Source organism: Vanacampus margaritifer, chromosome 19 (assembly GCF_051991255.1).
Source record: "Vanacampus margaritifer isolate UIUO_Vmar chromosome 19, RoL_Vmar_1.0, whole genome shotgun sequence".
Lineage (NCBI taxonomy): Eukaryota > Metazoa > Chordata > Actinopteri > Syngnathiformes > Syngnathidae > Vanacampus > Vanacampus margaritifer.
Window position 1 is genome coordinate 5,912,188 of NC_135450.1, and position 20,979 is coordinate 5,933,166.

The 20,979-nt window shown below is 37.6% G+C and overlaps 1 protein-coding gene across 1 annotated transcript in view; it reads left to right on the forward strand.

The window, feature by feature from the left end:
* The first annotated feature begins 324 nt into the window (after positions 1 to 324).
* flrt2 (fibronectin leucine rich transmembrane protein 2) overlaps positions 325 to 20,979 on the forward strand; it is a 61,054-nt gene continuing 40,399 nt past the window's right edge. Inside the window, exon 1 of the mRNA XM_077553131.1 lies at positions 325 to 488. The gene's annotated coding sequence lies outside the window, so the exon portion shown is untranslated. The remainder of the gene's footprint in view (positions 489 to 20,979) is intronic.

The window sequence follows — 20,979 nt, forward strand, 5'->3', positions numbered from 1 at the left end:
CTCTGCCTCTCTGTGTGGCTGCCCTCGCATTCCAGTGCAGCTCTGAAACCGGAGCCGGCGGTGAGCTCATCGCTGGCCCGCACATTTTCAGGAGTTAAATGATACCAAAAAAAAGTAGAGGAAAGAAAAAAAAAACAAGGAGAGGGAAAAAAGGGAGAGGCATCCACCGGTGTAGGACAGGTCTGGAACTGGTTCTGTTTGTGTCTACTCGCCAAGGCACCTCAGGGGTTAAGTTACATGAGAGACAGCGAGGAGGAAGGGGAAGAAGTCGTCTTTGCTTGTTGTCTGTCTCCTTTTCCTTCCAGGGCCAGACTGACTGCTGCCTTCATTTTCCTCTTGACACGCGCTAGCAAGCCGGCCGCCCTCTCATATGTGCTTAAAATTTAACAACCTCATATGTGGGAGCTGTCCTGGGATGTGAGGGTGACCTGGTGAGCTTGCGTTTGCCACTCTTCTTCTCTGCTATGACCCCAAGTTGTCCAAAGGCGGTAAGTATCCCTCTTTAAAATGTCTTACAGTGTGTATTAAACAAAACGGGCCACATTATGGCCACATGTGCAATCTAGATGAGATGAAATGCAAGAGCTGTCAATGTTTATGGAGTAGTTATTTACAGTAAATATGGTATTGAGATCTTTAACGAATATTTTGACTCCCAAGTGGTAAAATAATTGAACCAAGACATACTGTACCTCACAATATAATTCAGTATATTTCTACATCCATAAAAATATAAAATGAAACCAGATTAAGCCATTTCTAGACATATTAAATGATATTGAATGGTAGTGTTTAAAATGCATGCATCGACTTATGTGGAATTATATTTAATTATATTGGAATTAGGTGCAATTATATTAGTGCCATATGTGAATGAAAATGTGGAATTGTTTGCTTGGAGATTTGAATGAATTTAATTGTATGGGATTAGGTGAAATTATATTGAATGAATTTTGAACAGGAACGATATGAGCCCTAACCCGAACCCATTCCCTCGAAATGCGTGAGGAATTTTGTTGGTCAAAAATATGCAGTATTTAACAAAAAAGTTGGATTTTCTTTGTTGCTCTGTGGGAGTTGGTAGGATGTTGAAATGTATCCCGAGGTGAAATGAATAAGCAGAAGAATTTCGAATGCGTGTAAATTGTTGAATGTGTCATTGGAAATGTATGTTGTTTTTTGTAGTGAAAAAATGTTGAATTGTGGCAAAATTGTTAATGTTAGGAATGAGAAATATAATAGCCCGTGAAGCGTGAATTTTTTGAACATATTGGCGTTGGAATGGTTTGAATTGGTCAAGAAATATAAATGTAGAAAGAGTTGAACAGCAAAAAAATGCGGAATACTAAATTTTTATTGTGTGAATGCTAAAATGGGGATTTTTGGTGTGAGAAATGTTGAATTGTGACCAAACTCTTAATGTTAGGAATGAGAAAAATAATAGCCTGAGAAGCGTGAATTTTTGGAACATGTTGACGTTGGAATGGTTTGAATTGGTCAAGAAATATAAATGTAGAAAGAGTTGAACAGCAAAAAATGGCGGAATACTAAATTTTTATTGTGTGAATCCTAAAATGGGGATTTTTGGTGTGAGAAATGTTGAATTGTGACAAAACTCTTAATGTTAGGAATGAGAAAAATAATAGCCTGAGAAGCGTGAATTTTTGGAACATGTTGACGTTGGAATGGTTTGAATTGGTCAAGAACTGTAAATGCAGAAATAGTTAAAAAGCAAAAAAGGCGGAATACAAAATTATAAATGTGTGAATGCTGACATTTCTCGGATTGTATCAATCAAAATTCTGAATTTCTGCATTATTGATCTTTCCTTTAAATAGGGTCTCATCAGACTCTGCAAATGGCAGTAAGTGTACAACTTGCATGCATGCAAATGGCTTGTGTGTAAATGAAACTTTCCAGTACCCGATAGAGAATCTTTCAAATCCTCATTGTGTTCCATCTCAGGATCTATATTGATGAGTGCTCCCAGTTAATCACAGCACAAGTAATTAAACCAATCAGTCTCACTCTCCTGCTGAGTTTGGAGGATGTCTGAAGAAAGTGAGCAAAGTTGAAAGAGAGAGAGAGGCTGAAAGCTCGAGTGAATGCTTCAAAGCGGGACCTTTTTTTTTCATGCATTATTCATGATTGGCTTGTTTCTTTCCTGCTCCCTGCCTGTTGTTTAGTGACCCGCTGCACTTGTCTTGTCAACCTTCTGCTTGACGTCTCTCTGAAGCTCGCTTTAAAACACTTACTGATGATTTTAATAAATGGCCCGAAATATAAAAGGAGGTGAGCACACACAGTACTACAAGACATAAGATAATTTTCGCATCCTTTCATGGTCGATACAAACAAAACAAAAAATAACAATCTGGAGGGATTTAAAGTTATAAATCTGTCACCGACATTTCCTCTCTATGTGAAAAAAACGTTTAAAGTAATTGCGAGCATTTTCATGCTATAACTTTAAAAAATGTCTGAGGTGAAACAGTGGCAATTATCTTGCAATGGTCTCATTATTTAAATGGGTTTGAAGTGCTCCATTGCTCTTGCAGGTAAACACACAATTCTTCTTGGGAAACAATGACGCGCCTTTGATGAAAAGCTTATATTTTTTTCTTTGCCAGGGAGAGGTGCCCCAATAACCTCCATTTACAAAGCCTATTCACAGTATTCACTTAACACACTACCAGCAAGCCACCCCTGCCAATGAACATGATTAATGAGTAAACATTACAGTGTACAGGGAATAGCAACACATAACATTGTCATCACCAACACATAACCCCAACACCTTAATGAATGCGTTGAGGTCACAGAGTGGCTTTATTGTCACGTGTTTGGCTTTTAGCTGGTTAATACTTACTGGAGCTTTACATTAAAAAAATAACAAGGAAACTAATTGGAAAAACATTATGTTATTACAAAAATATATCATCAGCAAAAAAACAAGCTGGGATGATTCACTGTTTTTCCACTATATTCCAGTTAAATGAGATCAAGCATCCTCTTAGTGGACGAACCTGCCCAGCGTTTGCAAGCGTGTTTGTTTTTATTGACGACGTGACAAGATTGTGTCATTAATCAATGTTTCTGTTGCTTTATTGAAATTTATAAACTGTAATGCAACCAATTGCGGTGGTAGCCAATGTCCAACCTCTCATTTATGTAGTCATTATTTTTCATTAATTAGCCAATTAATTGAAATTGCTAATCTAATTTTAAAGGCTTGTGCCACTGAGAATCTTCGATGCATTGGTTAGAATGTGTATATCTTCAAGTATATGCAATTTGTTTCAAGTGGACATTTTTAAAATCTGTGGTCATTTGAAATCGGATTCTACAAAAAGAGCCTAAAAGATGAGCAGTGCGTACATTGTGTATTATTGAGCTAAATCTTTTATTGTTAGGAAATTGAAATTAACATACTAAAATCAATAAACATAAATTAGAAGAGGGATTGACCGGTTTTCAACTGGGCCGATATTTGACATTTTGACAAATGTCAGCATCTGCCTCTTTTTTTTTTTTTTTTACAAATCTGAAGGCCAATAAAGTGGCAAATGCTTGCGAATGTAGCGAATTTGTGGGTTTTGTCATGGTTCGCGAAATGTTGCAAAAGGTTACATAATTTTGAACATGTTTAAAAAAAAAAAAAAAGAATCACTTTCTGCAATGATCTGTTGAAACCTTTTGCGAACCCTGACAAAACCCCAAAATTACTAGTACATCCGCAAGCATTCATCGTTGAGATACCAGTTTAAGAGATCAATTTAAAACCGGGTTAATTTTTATAAAAGATGCAACTGACACCCTGCACTTTTGATAAGTAGAAGTTGCATATTTCAGCCCTGGTGAAATTTTGGAAAACTTTTGCTGACACTGGGAAGTATTAGTATTTAATTTAGATAATGAGCCTGGAAGGTCCCTGTAATTTTTTGTAAAATTGCCCCTCATCTTTCATCTCCCTGATAGATCGTCTATTAGTAGTTAGTATTTAATAGTTAAAATTCTTCACATTATCTTCAAATCCAATTTTCAAGCTTTTTTTTTTTTTTTTTCAAATCAGAGAGCATGATTTGTGTAACCAATCAGATGGAGTTTCTGTAGTCATTTGAGATGTCATATTAAGCCTTTAGCCTTTTGGAAATTACATTCATACAAAAGATGAAGATGCAAATCATTCCAAAATCTGTATATCCCTTGATGAAAAGCATTTTCATCCATCATGTGCTATTTGATGAGAACTCAAATTGAAATTGTGAAATGTTTCACAGTTCAAGGAGAGCAGACAGCTAGCTAAGCATCACATCAAATAATAGAGAAAACCACTACTGCTGTCATTTCTGATATAGCTTGAATGTGTGTATGCAAAGAGTAGTGAGTTATAATGCATAATTAATAATTGATTTTGTTTTATTTACTATACCCATTTAAGGAGAAACAAAATCTAGACTCTGCTGTATATTATATGTTGCATTCCAGACAGAGAACCAGATCACACATGCAGGCATGCACTGAGAAATTGAAAGAGGCGTGCAAACAGTGCAGCACGACTTGATCTTGCTCAAGGGCACCTTGATAGTAGCTACTCTCCATCTAGATCCCTTTTTGGGGAGGGCAGTAGGATGATATTGATAATGTAGACGTTTAAAGCAAAATATAACAAAAATTGTATTGAGCCCAAAGCTGAAGTAATTTGGACTATGCTGAGGTCTGAATGCATGAATCAGACATTGTCTGGCGCTGGACATGACCCGAAGTCTGAGCTCAGATATGTAGAGAGGGAACAGGAGAGAGGTGAACAAGCAGAGTATTGCGAGGGTGATGAGGGGGGGTGTCTTCGTAGAGTAGCGACTGGTCCCAGGCCAACTGGGGGATCTAGCACAAGGAGAAGCTTGTTCTCGTTTTTTCTCCACTTCTACCACAAGGACCTAAAAAGAAATGATAATTCTGAAATACCAGTAAAAAAATGTAATTATAGGCAAATGAGGGTTAATTGAAGCTAAGTGTCTGTAAAAAAAAAAAAAAGAGTTAATATTTTATGTGCATATATACATATATGTAGGGCAAACATCCATTCTGCCAGCGGTGTAGAAGCCGAATACCTACTGCTGCTTTTAAAACAAACACATAATTCAGTAGTTCCGAAAGAATGCTTTAAGTGTATATTTTCTTGAAGATAATACCTGGCTATTTGAGGTCCAATCATTAGATTATAGTCAACTCTAACTTGAGATGAGAATAACATGTAGAAAACATGAAGCTGCCTTGCAGGGCAGAGAAAAACAACACCCCTTTCCGTGATGAATTCCACCGCCTGCTGTTTTCGTCCAACAATCATAATCTCTCACTTGTGACCGTCCATGCGGTGTTTGTGTGTGTATGTGTGTACAATAATTAGATGGTAATATTTACTGCATTCGTCATTCAATATTTACTGCATTCGTCATTCATCCGATTCTCTGATTTACGTCTCTGACATACAGGTTACATATTATTTTCAGTGATGCCAGTAGCATGTTAGAAGCAATTGCAATTGACCACTTGTGGGATGCAGTAGTGCAAAAGAATTGGTAAAATTTAAAACAATACATAATTCATAACCGCAGTGCCTACCTCACACAGACGTATTGTTCGTAATTACTACAATACTGTACATGAGTACTCCTGATTTTCAACACTATACTACTCACTAAAATCATTACACAAATAACTATATATTATAGAAAAGGAAATTCTGGTATTGAACATGAAAATGTATTGTGGGCGTATTCAAATTCCACATACCCGTCCGTCTGAGGAAGTGGCACTATCATTTCCGTGTACCGTGTCGGTATCTGCTGAATGTAGCTATTAAAACTCATTCAATCCCAAAAACATATAAATGTTTTTTAATACTTTGTCCTTCACTTCCAAAAAACGTAGTTATACATTTTTGTTATGTTTTTGTTTTTTTAAATGCTAGAGCATACAGAAGGCTGTGACCAGCTTCAGACCTGAAAAGGTCGCTTAAAGAAATGGTAGTTATTACAAAAAAATGGTCAGCAGGTGGCAACAGAGTATAAGAGATCAGCTAGGGCCATGTTGCAACAAGTTCTTTTTGCCAGCGTTTTCAACAGATTTGTGAATAATGATGAAACTTAGCTATATTCTAATGCTAACTGCTCCAATACGGAAACAGATACAAGTATACTTTTTTTCCTGATGAAAGAAGAGATTCAAATCTTTGTTTTGGTAGGTTCCATGTTTTATAGCAATTATACACAATATTCTGTGGGCCATGCAAAATCAGTCAAATTCCAGTAAAAGTAAAAGCAAAGGGAAGTGAATGGGTTAAAATAATTTGTAATCTAACTTAGTTGCTTTTTAAATCAAGTAATCAGAGAAGTAATTAAGTTACTTTTTAAATACATAAAGTGACTAAGTTACTTTTTCAAGGTAAACTGTGGCTACACCGATTCAGTGATTTATTCTCGAGAGAAAAAATGCAACCTTGACTTAAGATACCGGGTAGATGCAAATATATGGTGTTACATAATGGCTGTCACCCACCAAGATATGACTAACTAAAATTGTATACATACATACAGTATATGAACTAACCGTTCAATATTTTATTTTATTTTTGTAAATTAGATTACATACGCAAAATGACGTTTAGCACATATGCTTCATAGTCCTGGGCCGCAGGGTTCAAATGTGGGTTCCAGCCTTCTGGTGCTTATGTAGGTTTTTCTTCTGGAAAAACATGCATGATAATGTCATTAATAATAATAATAATTCATAAAATTTATATAGCGCTTATTTGGACACTCTAAGACGGTTTACACGAGAGTATAAATGACAAGAAAAACAATAACAAAAGACAACAAGATTAAAGAAAAGCCATTGGAGACTCTAAATTGCCCATACAGTAAATTCAAATATGTGTGTGAAAAGTTGTTTCCTCTATGTGTGTCCTGCAATTGGCTGGTACCCAAGCCCCGGCATGCCTGCCATTATGCGTTCCACTTTCACTAGCTTCGCAGGGAATCAAACACTGGGTGGCCCCTTTCTGATCTAATGAAACTACAACAAACCTTTGCAAATGACTTCCTCGGCTATTCATGCTGACTTAACCGAGGTATTCTATGCAGTTTTCAAACTCAGAATAAAGCAGCAAGGATTTGGAGGTGGCTTAATGATGAGGAGGCGGAACCCATGCTCAGCTTGACAACTCGTCAATACCCCATAATGAAACAATGCATAATGTGTTACTTTGATTGCTACTGTTCGTATTTTTTTAAACAGGCCCTTAGATTCAAAACACGAGCAGATTGTAATAAGAAAAAAAAAAAAAAAATGAAAAAAAGGGTGATCTGCTAGGTTTCTATGGTAGTTTGAAATAAGCAAACATGATTCACACGGCTATGGAGAGCGAACAGCGACTTGGCTGCAAAAGTCAATAGTGTGTTTTTTCCATAACCGTTAACCTAAGAACATAGAAACAAAATAAACATTTTTTTTTTAAAAAACACAAAATGAGTGAATGAAAGAGCTACTGTTACACTGTCAACAATAATCATCTTAACTGAATTAATCTGTTACATTCGGTCGTTTAACTTTGCAACAGGATGTCATAATCCCTTGATGTCGACTCAGATGTTCTACTTGAAGTGATGCAATTAGATTGAAGTTGAATTTAAATTGTTTGGCCTGTGGCTTATTTCAGTCTCAATGCAAGAGACTTTGCTGACATGATTAACCCATAGGTGAGCACTCAGTCAGTTATTCCTCATGTCTGCGAGGCAGTGGAAATTATGGGGTATTGTATGAACGGCAAGGACTAGCGGTCGGCTCCGAGTTTGAACAATCTGGTCATTTGCCATCACATCTGGACTATGAAAGAGGTCTTATTATGGATCCCACTGCTATTCTTGGCAAGCCACGCCCTGCATACCCTGCAAGTTCTAAGCCTGGCCGGAGACAGATGACTAGCAAGCTTCTTCATTGCCGGCGGATAAATTATATATCAGACAGTAAGCTTATAGTTTAGAATGAGGTAACAAGTGTTGTCTTTTCAAATATCTTTTGGAGTTTTGATTTGGGACTAAACTAGACTGTTGACATCAGATGACACTAGGGTTAATTTTATCCACCATTTTTTAATTTCGTCTCAGTTTTAGTCCAGTTTCAATCACGCTTGTTAGTTTTTAATATAGTGAACCTTATTCCACTTTTATTTAGTCCATTTTTAGTAGACTATAAATCTAGCATTTTAGTCTTTACTTTTTTATTCATCTAGTTTTAGTCAACAAAAACTGTCAAGGTGTTAGTCAGGACAATCATTTTACCCCAGTACATTTTTTATCAGCAGATTGTGTTGAACATTTCGGATCTAAAACCATTTCACATAATTTTTTCTCTCATCTTTTTGATGAAAACAACTTCACACACAATTACAGTATATCAACAAGTGGCTACTAAGGCTCCATGCTATGAGCTAGTAAATTAGTCAGCATCAATTAGCGGTCAGATTAACATTATTGTTGGAACGTTACAGCCATTGGATTAATGTTACGTTATACTATAATTTACTTCTCTTTTTTTCTTCTTTTTTTTTTACTTTTCCCCACAAATCCGCCTCCTGTCTGTCCCATGTGATTGTGCATATTTGTGATTGTGCTGCAGATTTGAAAGGGTGTGTGTCACATGACAGATTAGCAGTGACAAGATTTTACAATATCAAATAATTTTCGGCTTGTTTTAATTGACGGACTAAAATGTCCATAGATTTTAGTCCAGTTTTTATTAAGTGAAGTAAATTTTCATCTCGACGTAAGTGCATAGTCCCAGTTATTGTTTATTAATGAGGGTTTTAGTCTAGTCTAGTCTAGTTTTAGTCCGGTGAAAAATGTGTGTTGATGAAATTATTTTTGTTTAGTTTTCATTGACGATGAAACAACCTTGAATAGAGGCGTAAGTTGTTATTCCACAAATCACTGAAAAATTATTACAGTACATTTTTAGGTGATTTCAACGACAATCCTAAACCATTTTGTGAAGTACTGTGCTTCGTCTGCTGACGTCGGTTTGACATGTAAGTTTTATGGGCTGTGAGCGAGGCCGTTCGTGTTTGCTTTGGAGCTTTCTGAAAGAGGCCCAAAAAGCCCTCCTGAACTCTATCCAGACCAGCTGCCAGCAGGAGTACAGCACACTACTTGGAGCCTTGATTTTCTGCTCCGACCGCACTGAACTTTTAGCCGACTCCACGATGCAGATGCATTTTCGATTCCACGCAGGCCTCCGTCCTCATCTTCCCGCTCTCCTTCACACCTCATAAAAACACAATTTGTCTCTCGAATCTAATCTTTTGCAGTGAGCCCTTTTTTCATATTGTCATTTACAAGCAAAGTTTGAAGCCTATCAGCATTACTTTTGCGCTCCTAATGCATTCGGTGACTCATGTTACATGTTTCCAGAGCAGAACTAACAGAAGACATTGATTGGATTAGAAGAAGATTGAAGATGTATCCTCTCACACACTCACATCAAAGCGAAAGATGCCTCAGAGACTCGGAGGATTAATATGTACAGACATGTTTCATGTGGCAGAAGCAGTGCAAACTGTTTATGTTCAAGTTCTTTACTTCAGGTTTCACTATTTTACTTGTCATGATTTTGCTGGCAGTAGACATTTAGCCAAGAGAGAAGTCATGTAATTTTAAGCAGTCTCAATTTATATGCCAGATTCAAACTGTGCGTTTGTTTGTCTTTCCTTCGATTATAATCCCATCACAGACTCGACTAAAGTGGAACTAAATAAAGCTCAGACCTACACCAAGACCAGATGAGCCTAATTAAGCACCAAATAATACACTTTCCGAGAGGCACACAACCTGCATGTACCTCTATTTTGTCCATCCATGTTGTTTTCTGCAGACTTTGGTCAAAAAGGAGACTCAATTTTGTATTAGTATTCAGATAATTTAAGGAAAATCCTTTGAAATACAGTACACCCTTTATCATAATATATACCCTCTACAAAATTAAAGTAACTATTTTGCCACTAAAAAACAGTTTATTTTTGATCAGTATAATGAAACTACTTTGCATTTTCAATTTTATTTCTTTTGGAGAAATCAGTAAATATCAAGCTACTCCTGTAACGCATCTTTTTGCTCTGCAATATGGATTTCGTATGCAGTACTATCGTTCAAAAGATCACAGCTGCATTGGTTTTCATTACCAATGTATATGGAATAATGGCGCAAAACATCTGTGCTTGGTACAGTTCACAAATTACATAATCCAGATTAACATTTGTGGGACAAATTGCCATAAATTAGGTCAAATATGTTTTGCGGTAAATGGTAGACCTTTGAATACTTCACATTAAACATTACTGAGAAGAACTTTGAAGTTAATTGTCAGAAATATTCATCGGAAATCAATTTATATGTCGTTTCTCATTCTCATTGCTGTAGTAGTTGCCAAAATGAGACAAAAAAGTACTCTTAGTACAAATATTTTCATAGACACAAAAACAAAACTTAAATCACTACTGAGTTTTTCGGGGGGTTCATTTTAGGAGGATTTGGGCTTTTCCTGGTTTAAGTCCCACTGTGGCCAAAAAACGAAAATAAAATGTAAACATGGCAACTAGCTGTCAAGCTGCCCTTGAGCAAGGCACCGTCTTGTCACTCTGAATCTCTCCTTACATGCCTGCATGTGTTCTGCTTCTCCATGTGGTGAAAAACACATACAAAAATTCATAGCGGTAGTTGAGTGTAATTTTAATTTCCCTTGCGAGATTATAATGAGTATAACAAAAGAAAATCAAAAAAAAAGATATTTAAATCTTGATTACAAATATGACCTTCTTGGCAAAGGTAATTATGGTAGCTAAGACACATAAAGACAACAGGGCTGTTTTTGTCCCGATGTATCGATGTCTTATAAGATTTTCCTATAAATTTCTCCTTCATTTCTCAATCACTGCTATTGGCAGTTATACAGGATGACACAAAAAATGGAAACTTTTTAACAATCCAATAAAACCGAGAGTGATGGAAGAAAAATAATGTATTCATAATAACTGAAACCTTAAAACATGCCATTTAAGAAACAATGTTGGAATTTTCTTTTTTTAATTATGTCCTGTAGATGACATCCTCCTGTACAAATCCATTGAGATCCGCTGCTGATATTCCTCATTGACGACTGCAACATCTCACCTGGGATAGCTGGGATTCCATCATTGTTTGATTGTAAATGGCACGTTTTAAGGTTTCAATTGCTATGGATGAAATGTTTTTCTTCGATCACGCTTGATTTTATTGGATTGTTAAAAATGTTCCCGTTTTTTGTGTCACCCTGTATAAGTCCAAAATCAATTTTAACTGGGCTGGCAGTGATTGAGAAGCGAGTACACCCCTAAGTGAAAATGTCCAAGTTGAGCACTTAGTCCTGTTCCCTCCCCAGAAGTTACAGACTGGGAACAAAAATTCGGGCCGGGAAAATATTTGTTGACCCAATGGACGTGTCAAATCCTATTGGGTGACGGGGTTGGGGAGAGACGAGACGACAGACATGGGCCGAATCCTATTCCTCGACAGGTGGGAGATGGCGGCCAACATCTCGCGATTAATTTGTCGTGCGCATAGTGGCCGGCGACATGATCGCCCCAAATCCCTAGTGACTCGGAATGTATCAGGTATGTATCGGGAAAATAGTTCTTAAAGGTATACAAAGACCTAACAGACAACACAAACACTGTTGACATTCAGTAATTACATTAACTTCTTAGTTACTGTTACATTAAGCGCCAAGAGGCCAAAATATTTTACCATCTGATCTGGAGAGCTTTTCTTCATTGTTCAGCAGTTAGCTATGATTTCACTGTCATGTGGTCTGGGTTATATCCTGTGAGTGACGTAAAGGACAGTTAGAAATCAGATTTAGATATGTAGGCTAACTCGGAAATTTGATTTGAATCAGATTTCACACCACCTACAGCACAGCATAACTTGCAGTTATTTCTTGCCATCGCACTTGATTAAAAAGGGTCTGATTCCAATCTTGATCAGCCAAAATCCATTTTGTCAATGTAAACATAAGACATATTAGTCATTTTTGCCTGTTAATCCACTCCGTCTGGCTGTATTTAGCCTTTGTTTGACACTCTTTTCTTCAACCAGACAGTGTGACATCATCTTTTTAGTTATTGTTGCAATCTCCAAACAAAGCGACAGAGCAACTTCTCTTCTAAACTAAACACCACAAAGGCATTATGCAACTCCCCGGACTTCCTCTTTTTGCTCTCTTTAATAAACCTTACCCGTAGGATGATATCAAAAAATGAAATAGTTTTCATATGGGGTAAAACATAATTTTATTTATTATGTAACATTTTAGTACAAAGTGTACTTTATTTATATCTGATAAAACTGCCACAATTTTTTTTTCTTACCATTGTGTGTGTGGCCGTTTTCCATTTCTTGTGCATCAAGACTCTGGCATGTTACTGCACACCCTTATTTTATTACATGTCACTCGCTTATTTGCTTGCTATCAGGTGCACGCTGAATGATGCATTCCTTCTGTCTCTAAAGATTCACGGTAATTATACAGTAATTGCTTGTCCAGCCTCTCCGCCCACCCACTCTCTTTGTACCTACTGAACTTGGCTGAAACAATACAAGTTCAAATCAAAAAATATTCTGCCCGGTGGCAAGACATCGACACATGTTTCAAGACTAAATTATTCAAAATAATCACTACTATATTTATGCAGAAAGGAATAATCTCTCCCAGGTGGTATACAGTTTTCTCTTTGTTTTAGGAAAAATAAGCTTTCTTGACTGAACATAGCCACAGGCAAGTATCCAGCTGAACCACATTCCACTTTCACATGACCTTCGAGCAGACCTGGCCTGGAGCGAGAGCACCATTCATTTTTTGGCCACACCTACTTCCCATCTGACTGGCCTAGATAATTTAAGACCTATTGTTTTCTTCTTCTGCCTCCTCACCATTTACAAGCTCGACTTTATCCTACCAGGAAAGGTATTGGCTTGTCAATTTCATTTATGTGCATTTACGGGTGTATTTACAAGGACCGAAACATATCCAGTCAATGTGGGCCTTTGGAATTTATCATAGCGTCAGGCAATGTGCTTTCTCTCATAAGATGAATATGGTTTGTGCATGAGCATGTCCTGTGTTTGGTCAGGGTTAATGACAGGAATTAATCAGGTCATGCCCAAACTCTGGCAAATACCAATTAATCACTTAAAGCCGCATTAATACGTGCACATTTAGTATGTTTGTATCCATTATGTTAACACTAAGTAATAATTATATTCTTGTTGCAACACTGGGAAATGGAATACGTAATGGGAAAAGTTTCTTGTACATTGTTGACAAGGGCGCAGTAAAACTTGTCACTGTACCCTTTCCATTACATCAATTGACCGGGTGCAATGTACATGGAGTGTGTCAGTTAAATTCCAATTTGTTAAATGATGCCAAAAATGAGACACACTGTCCAAATAGGCATTATTTCTCAAATTAATTCTAGATGTGTTTTGGAGTGTTTTGGGGGTTTAGGTTTATTCCTATTCAATTTAATGACCATATCTGATCCAATACTAGGTACCGTATTGGTACTTGTGATGGCATCCAATAGCCAAATTTACAGTCAGGATCTAGAAATTAGATATAAGAAAAATAGAAAATTGACATTAATTGCATGCGTTTGAAATAAATTGCTTTGATTAAATTATCCGTCATTGTTGTTGTTTTTTGAGGGGGAAATTGGATGCATGAAAAGCACTGTACTCTGTGTCAGAATCAATAACTACTCAAAAGTTGAGTACTTTTAATGGTGTGAAAAAAAAGTGGGGCGTCCCTAATTTTGATGATGTTAAGCAGTGGCGGTCCTAGCTTGAATGGCATACTGTGTTAACTATTTGCCAAGCAATCACTAGGCCAATTTGGCAAGGCAAATCTATTTCTATAGCGCATTTCATACACAAGGCAACTCACTGTGCACCCAACTCAACTTTAAAGCACAACACCTAAAAGCATTAACAAACAGAACAGCAAAGCAAAGAGAACAAAAGCTCATTAGAATTAATAAGAGAACATACATTGTCCACATTTAAACACATCTACAAACAAAAGATGTAAAGACATTTAAAAGCTAAGGAAAGGACCAAACTAGCAGATCTTAACTCTTTGACTGCCAGACGTTTTCAGAAAAGGGATGTCACCAGTGCCAGCCGATTTAAGCATTTTGACTGATCTTTCAAGGTCCACAGAAAATGTTGTGTTTGGACTATGGAAACACACATACTACCAAATGAAATATTGAACTCTCATCTTTCATCAGAAAAAAAAGTTTGTTTCTACCTTATTCCCTTTTTCAGTAATCAACAATAGAAAATGGTTAGTTTAACCGAAATGCTGAGGAAATTTTATTATTATTATTTCATGCACTCTAGTTAATTGTACATTTCTTTTTGTCCATGAATGATGCCACAAACACCTAAATAGTGCTTTACTTCTGCAAAACACTACCACCAACAATGAAAAAGTGTTTTTAGATTGCAAAATATGTTTATTTCCATTCAACAGTGTAACAATTTCACAAAACAATTTTGCAAACTATTTACAAACGTGTGCAACCGTGGTACTATTTACAATTGTGTGGATGTTTCAAATACAGTTTCAATAACAGATTAGTTTCACTGCGATTGCCCCTTTTGCGTGCAGACGTTACACTTTCTTGACGGCCTTTTTTTCCGGGGAATAGCAAGTAGCAGACTATACCCACTCCTCCGATGAATATGCATTGGACTCGGGGCACTCTTCGTCGTCCGATTCAACGTCCGCCTGAGCAGAAGTGCTCGGTTGTGCTCCACGTTTTCCGGTGTTAGCATCGCTAGCCGGTGAGGCTTTATGACGTGGTCATAGCCGCCGCGTCAACGCTTCCAACTTCGGCGTCAACGCTTCCAACTTCAGCGTCAACCTCGGAGCCACCATCATCATCATTGTCGTCATCACTGTGCTCTTTAGCATTGGTCGATGAGCTGCTTGCAACCGGTCGACATTGTTCGCTTCCTCAGCCATCTAGCTCCGCCTCATGTCTTCTACTGCCACGTCAACGCTTCCAACCTCGGAGTCACCATCATCATCATCGAAGATGATCATCGTCGTCATCAATGTGCTCTTTAGCACTGGTCGATGCTTTTCGCCTTTGAAAAAAATGCTCAAGCGTGTGAGCTGCTTGCAACCGGACGCCCTTTTCGCTTCTGAAGGAATTACCATTAATTGTAATCGTTTGCGTGTTCAAATAATTGCAAGATGAGATTCTGGTGGAGAGGGTCCTTGCAAGGTTGGTTTATTACAGAGATCTCCGGTCACACAGTTAGACATCACCCAAGCAGTGTCATCCAATGTGTGTGTCTTCTTTTGCCCACACAGCCTCTTTATTCAAAACATGAGGAAACGCCTCTGTCATCCCGTGACGCACAGAATGAGTTTGCATTTTCCCAGTAAACTAGATGGTCCTTGAACTTTTGACAACCGGATTTCTAATGAACAGCAACTAGACTTCTTAGATAAACATAGAAACATTTTAACTTTCTCATTTCTGGGAAAACAGTAGAAAAGATAGCAAGAATGTCAAAAGCATTACTCACACAGGTTATATCAGGTCAACATAATTGCACCTTCATCAACACATCTATAATGAAATGTAAAACAGGTAAAAAGTAAAATAAACCAATAAAAATGTTAATAATGTCAACACTTCCCATCCCCAGCCATTGTCCCCTCTAGCTCCGCCTCACGTCTTCTACTGACGCCTACCCAATCTTGTCAAAAGAGAGTCATCGCTGCCATCTAGGGGCCAAAAATAGTCATTAGGCTAACTAGATCTGCTTGAAACTTTCACCACAGTTGGCCAAGGCTTTCCTCCACCCCGTTTCCCCCCAAAAAATAAAATAATTGGAGAACGTCTTTTAACGTCCTTGGCGGCCCTCCGTAGGTTTTTACTAAACGTCCTTTAACGTCCTTGGCAGTAAAAGAGTTAAAGTGAAATTTATTTTAAAAAATGCTTAAAAGATCTTATCGAAAAAAGCATTGTTTTTAACCTGGACTTCTCTTGGCAGCATAACAGCTAGAAGCCACTTCACCATGTTTGCTTTGAAACCTGGGCTCCACTAATTGACACTAATTGAAGTCTTAAATCAGCATTTCCTCAATATATTCAGGTTCCAAACCATTTTAGTCATTTATAGACCAGTAGCAGAATTTTTTAATTTTCACATTCACAGCTTCACAATCTCCAATGCTACAATCATGCATGTTTTTGGAGAAAAATAACCAAAACTTGAGTAAAACTGTTTCTTTATTTGACTGGAGGTGGACATGCACATGTTGCAACTGTGATGCCCACATTTCCACAACAGAAGCATTATTTATCTAGATGACACCCCCATCCCCCCATCCCACAAGGTTGGAGCATTGCATTTTTAGATATTTCACAGTATGGTTGGGGTTGATGTTTAAGGCCTGCTAAATTAGCTGAACTGTTTTTGATGAGTAACATGACGATGATTCAATGAAAAATCATTAAGGAACACAGGGTAGGATTAGCTCAAAGATTGTTGACTGTGGTGGTATGTGTTTGTGTTGAGAAGTCAGAAACAGACACGTCGAAATTTAATATCCCCAACAACAATGGGAAGATAGGGCATCTGTTTGAAAACGCCACATCAGACGAAACGACGTGTCAGCCGGGGTGTATGCATATATCTCCCCTTGTACGTCGCGTCCCGTGGGAAAAGACGGGCGCACATAGAGAGCTGATGAGTTGTAGAGGTTTTTGATCAATGCTCCACGTTGAAATAAAAGACGGCAAACAGAACAAAATACGTACACAACTCCGAAATCAATTATTTTATCCTCGCTTGGTGTTCTTTTGTTCACTTGAGGTGCAGCCAGCGATTTTTCTTTTCTTTCTACAAGGGCATCTGGTGCACATTATGGGAGGACCTGACTCGGCTTGGTGAAACATGACTCAGGGATGGACGGAGGCTTTTAGACCACTGACTGCCTTCCCACACGTTGCTCTGCTATTCTTTATTTGTCCGTCACCCAATAAAACATGCACTCTGTTATGTGATAGCCCAAAACTCCCCAAGAAAACAAAATCTTTCAGATCTACTTTTCTGTCTCTTTTGGTTTGTTTTTTTCTACCTTACGAGGCTATCCTTGGAACAAAGTCCACATATTAATATTTTAAATTAGTTTCCACGACTTATAGTGAAATAATAAAATGTTCAAAGTTAGTAAATGTCTTCTAAAGTAAAGTAATGAACTAAAGCAAGACCATTGCAGGATTAGGAACGTGAAGGAATGTAATGAAATAACATTTTTGGCCCAGCAGAGACCGAATTACCTGCAAAAGTGATTACAAACTCGGGCCTGGTTTTGTTGCAGTCAACATTGCTGTGGGTAGGAGTCAGTCTTATTAGATCCTGCCCGTGTTTCCACTTGTGGCCCAGTTGAGCACCCCCCTAATCCCCACCCACCAAGGCAGCCTTTATCCAGTTATGTCTGGTCGCAGCGCTTGCATTTGCTCTTCTGTTGTGGCGCCGAGGGGAACCAATGTCCCTGATGCCACTTGCAGTTTGTACAAACAAGGCTTGTTCTCACTCAGCTGGGTACTAAAGCAAAAAATTCACTAAAAGCAATCCGGATTATTACATCTACTGATTGATAATGTGATAGCATACAGTGGAATATTTGAAGTCAAACGCAATCCATTCTTGGGATGCTGGCCTTCCAATTTGTTCAGATGTTAAACGATTTTACCGATCCTGGCCAAACATTTCAAATTTCATGAGTAAATACGATGATTTTAACACAATATAGTATTACCGAGATAGATGCTTCTTAGCCCTACTAGCTAGTTAGCAACTATAAATTTGTTTGGGGCTCAACTCAACTATATTTATACAGCACTTAAAAACAACCATCACTGCATACAAAGTGCTGTAAAAGCAAAAATACAACATACAACTAGACAACAATAATAACATAAAGTCAGGCTAGCTAGCCAGTGTGGCTAGCTTTGCAACGGAGTCACTCCCAAGTCATTATTCATCGCCACCATGATAATGAGTACTGGTGTCATATAGGGACGACGAGACATAAAGTCAACAGAAGACGGAGAAGCCCTGCTCATTGCTAAGCTAAAATTGACATGAAAATTTGAAACACCCGAATTAAGTGACTTTTATGGAAGTGTGGCTGGAATGGTGTTAAAGCTTAGTTTATCCAACTTTCAACAACAAAATAACAGTCAATTTTATAAGTGTCTGGAGAGAAACTTATGCACAATAGCGGATGTGACAGGACCCAAACCGGAAATGAATTACTGTACATTACTGTGTAATTTAAAAGTACATTAATGTAATATACTGAAAATTTATAATGCCAGTAATACTGTATGTTTGTTTTCACAATACAGTCCTGATTTGATTTTAACTTTTGAGATCTGCATAGATGGTAGGTGTCTAATGTTTTTCAATGTGAGTCAAGTTAAGTGTACTGAATTTGTATTTTATAGTCTGATTCTCATGTTGCTCCTAAGAAGAAAAAAAAAGTCAAAAAGCTAAACTCTCATGCAGAGTTAATCCTTTGATGCTTGCCAACTGAGATTTGCTGGGGCGTTGCGCAATATGTTAACGTCTGGGGTAACATCATGCACAACGTGCTGTATTTCTAGCCTTTGGAGTGTCGTAAAAGAGTCTAAAAAGACAAGAAAAACTTGCTGAGCTGAGGTGCAGTCTTACATGTGGTGACTTTGGGATACATATTTTACCCCAAATTCCAGTTTGAGGGCCTTTGATGATCACCGTGTAGGTCAGACAATGCAAGAACTCCACTTAGGCTTCCATATCTGCATCTATGCAGGATGTTGACACTTGTTTTTGTTTTTTATTTTTTTTGCTAACCGTGAGAAAATATGCGAGATGAGAAAGAGACTTGACACACTGAAGTAGAGACATATCTGGTTGTGCGTGCTCAGCCTGACAAGTCCTCACTGTGGCCCTGAGGACGTGTGAGAAGGGAGAGATACAGAAATAAAACATTGTTTCCATTGCTTTACCTAATCAAATGCAAGGCTACACAATGTCTCTCTTTGAGTGTGTGCCACTATTCCGGCACAGGTTTCCATTTCAACCCTCTGGGCACATCAGCAACGCATTTGCTTCCGACTGCCATTTATTAGCAGCCAATTGGAAGATTCCAAGGCGTGGGTCATTTTGCTTTGGCTCTGTGGGAAGGTTTGTTGTGGGTCTCTTTACACAGGCCTGTGAGCTGGCTTGTGAATGCTAGCATTTGTTGTCTTTTTTTTTTTCCTTTCTTTTTCTTGAGCATTCGTTCTCTTTCTAAAGTAAGGAGGATTGCAATGGTCCTATTGGGCAACCCCCCTCCAGCACGTTCTTTGAAAGTATAACGACCAAAGAAACCATGAATATGGAACAAAGCGCAGCATCGAATAAAGCCGATAGCTTACGGTGACATCATGCTTCACTGTCATTGCTGTATATGGCTTACATCGGGCGGCAACAAAATTATGATTATTTGCACCATGGGCGCAGATGTTAGGAGGTGGTGGGGGTGGGGTGATCATATGTATGTGATTTGTATGCATTTTATTTTGTTGAAAATGTTAGCTGTGGCTACAATCTAAAAATCTGTGCACTGAAAAAATGTTTATTTTAAGAAAATAATGATATGAATAATGAAAAACAGACACCAGTTAAATGCTTGAGACTCTCATCTATCCAATACTAATTTAAGCTAGCATTAATATACCCAAAGTACAGTATGGCACAGTTTAGCATATATATAAAAAAAAAGATTGATCTATTGATTTAGTTTTACAATTTTAAATGACACCGTTAACTTTCAGGTCAGTTTCAGCATTTTTGTGTGACACGAAAATTAACTTGGGTGGGGGTTATCATGAACTATTTAGTCTTAGTACAATTGCATTGATTATCCTAGTTAGAAGTTTCTCCTGTGAAAGTAGTTTAACTGCACTTAAACTGATCAAAACAGACACAAGAACAAAAAAATGGCAGACGCTTGAGCGGCTTTAGGAATACAAAATAGTGAGTCAAAGACAACAAAATCACTCATGCTATTGTAAATCATGTAACTTGTAAAGATCTGTAAAAATAATATTACTATTCAGAATTGTGTCACTTTTAGACAGCCTTGTTCCCTTTTTATTACAAACGTACCATGACTTTCAAACGACCTGTACTGCATTTGTGCTTGTGTGCATAAAACTCTGCCTGTGTTAGCATCAGTGGCTGCACTTTGTAGTTGGGGCCCCAAAAAATAGCAAGTCATTCTATTTTCTTTTCATGCATTTGGTTAAGCATCGATTTTTTTTTTCAAGCTGTGGATTCACTAGCACCTATTCAAACTAGAGAATGTGCAATTTATAAAGAAATTGCGTGTGAATGCTGAAAGATGATTGATGTGGAATGCTTTATTATAACATTGTGAATGGGGATATTATGTGTTCAATTATTTAAGTGAATTGATAATGCATTTCCCCATATGATGCATAGTCGGAGGTGGGATTGGAACCCATGACCTCCTGGTTATTGGACAATGCACTTCACCACTTGTGTCACCTCAGCATTATGAATCGGCTGGGAATGATGATCAGTTGTTTGTATGGAAGTGGGCGTAATGAGTGGCACTTGAAAATTGAAAAAAAAAAAAATGAAAATTTGATATTAAACGTTAAATTGTGTAAAAATTGTAAGTAATGTGGAATCAGACAATATATACCCAAGGTGGTGGGAATTTTTGAAGCAAGTTTGAACAGTGTGAATTGGATGTATTATGTGGGAGTATTTATATATTTTAATTTTTTTATATTTATATATTTTT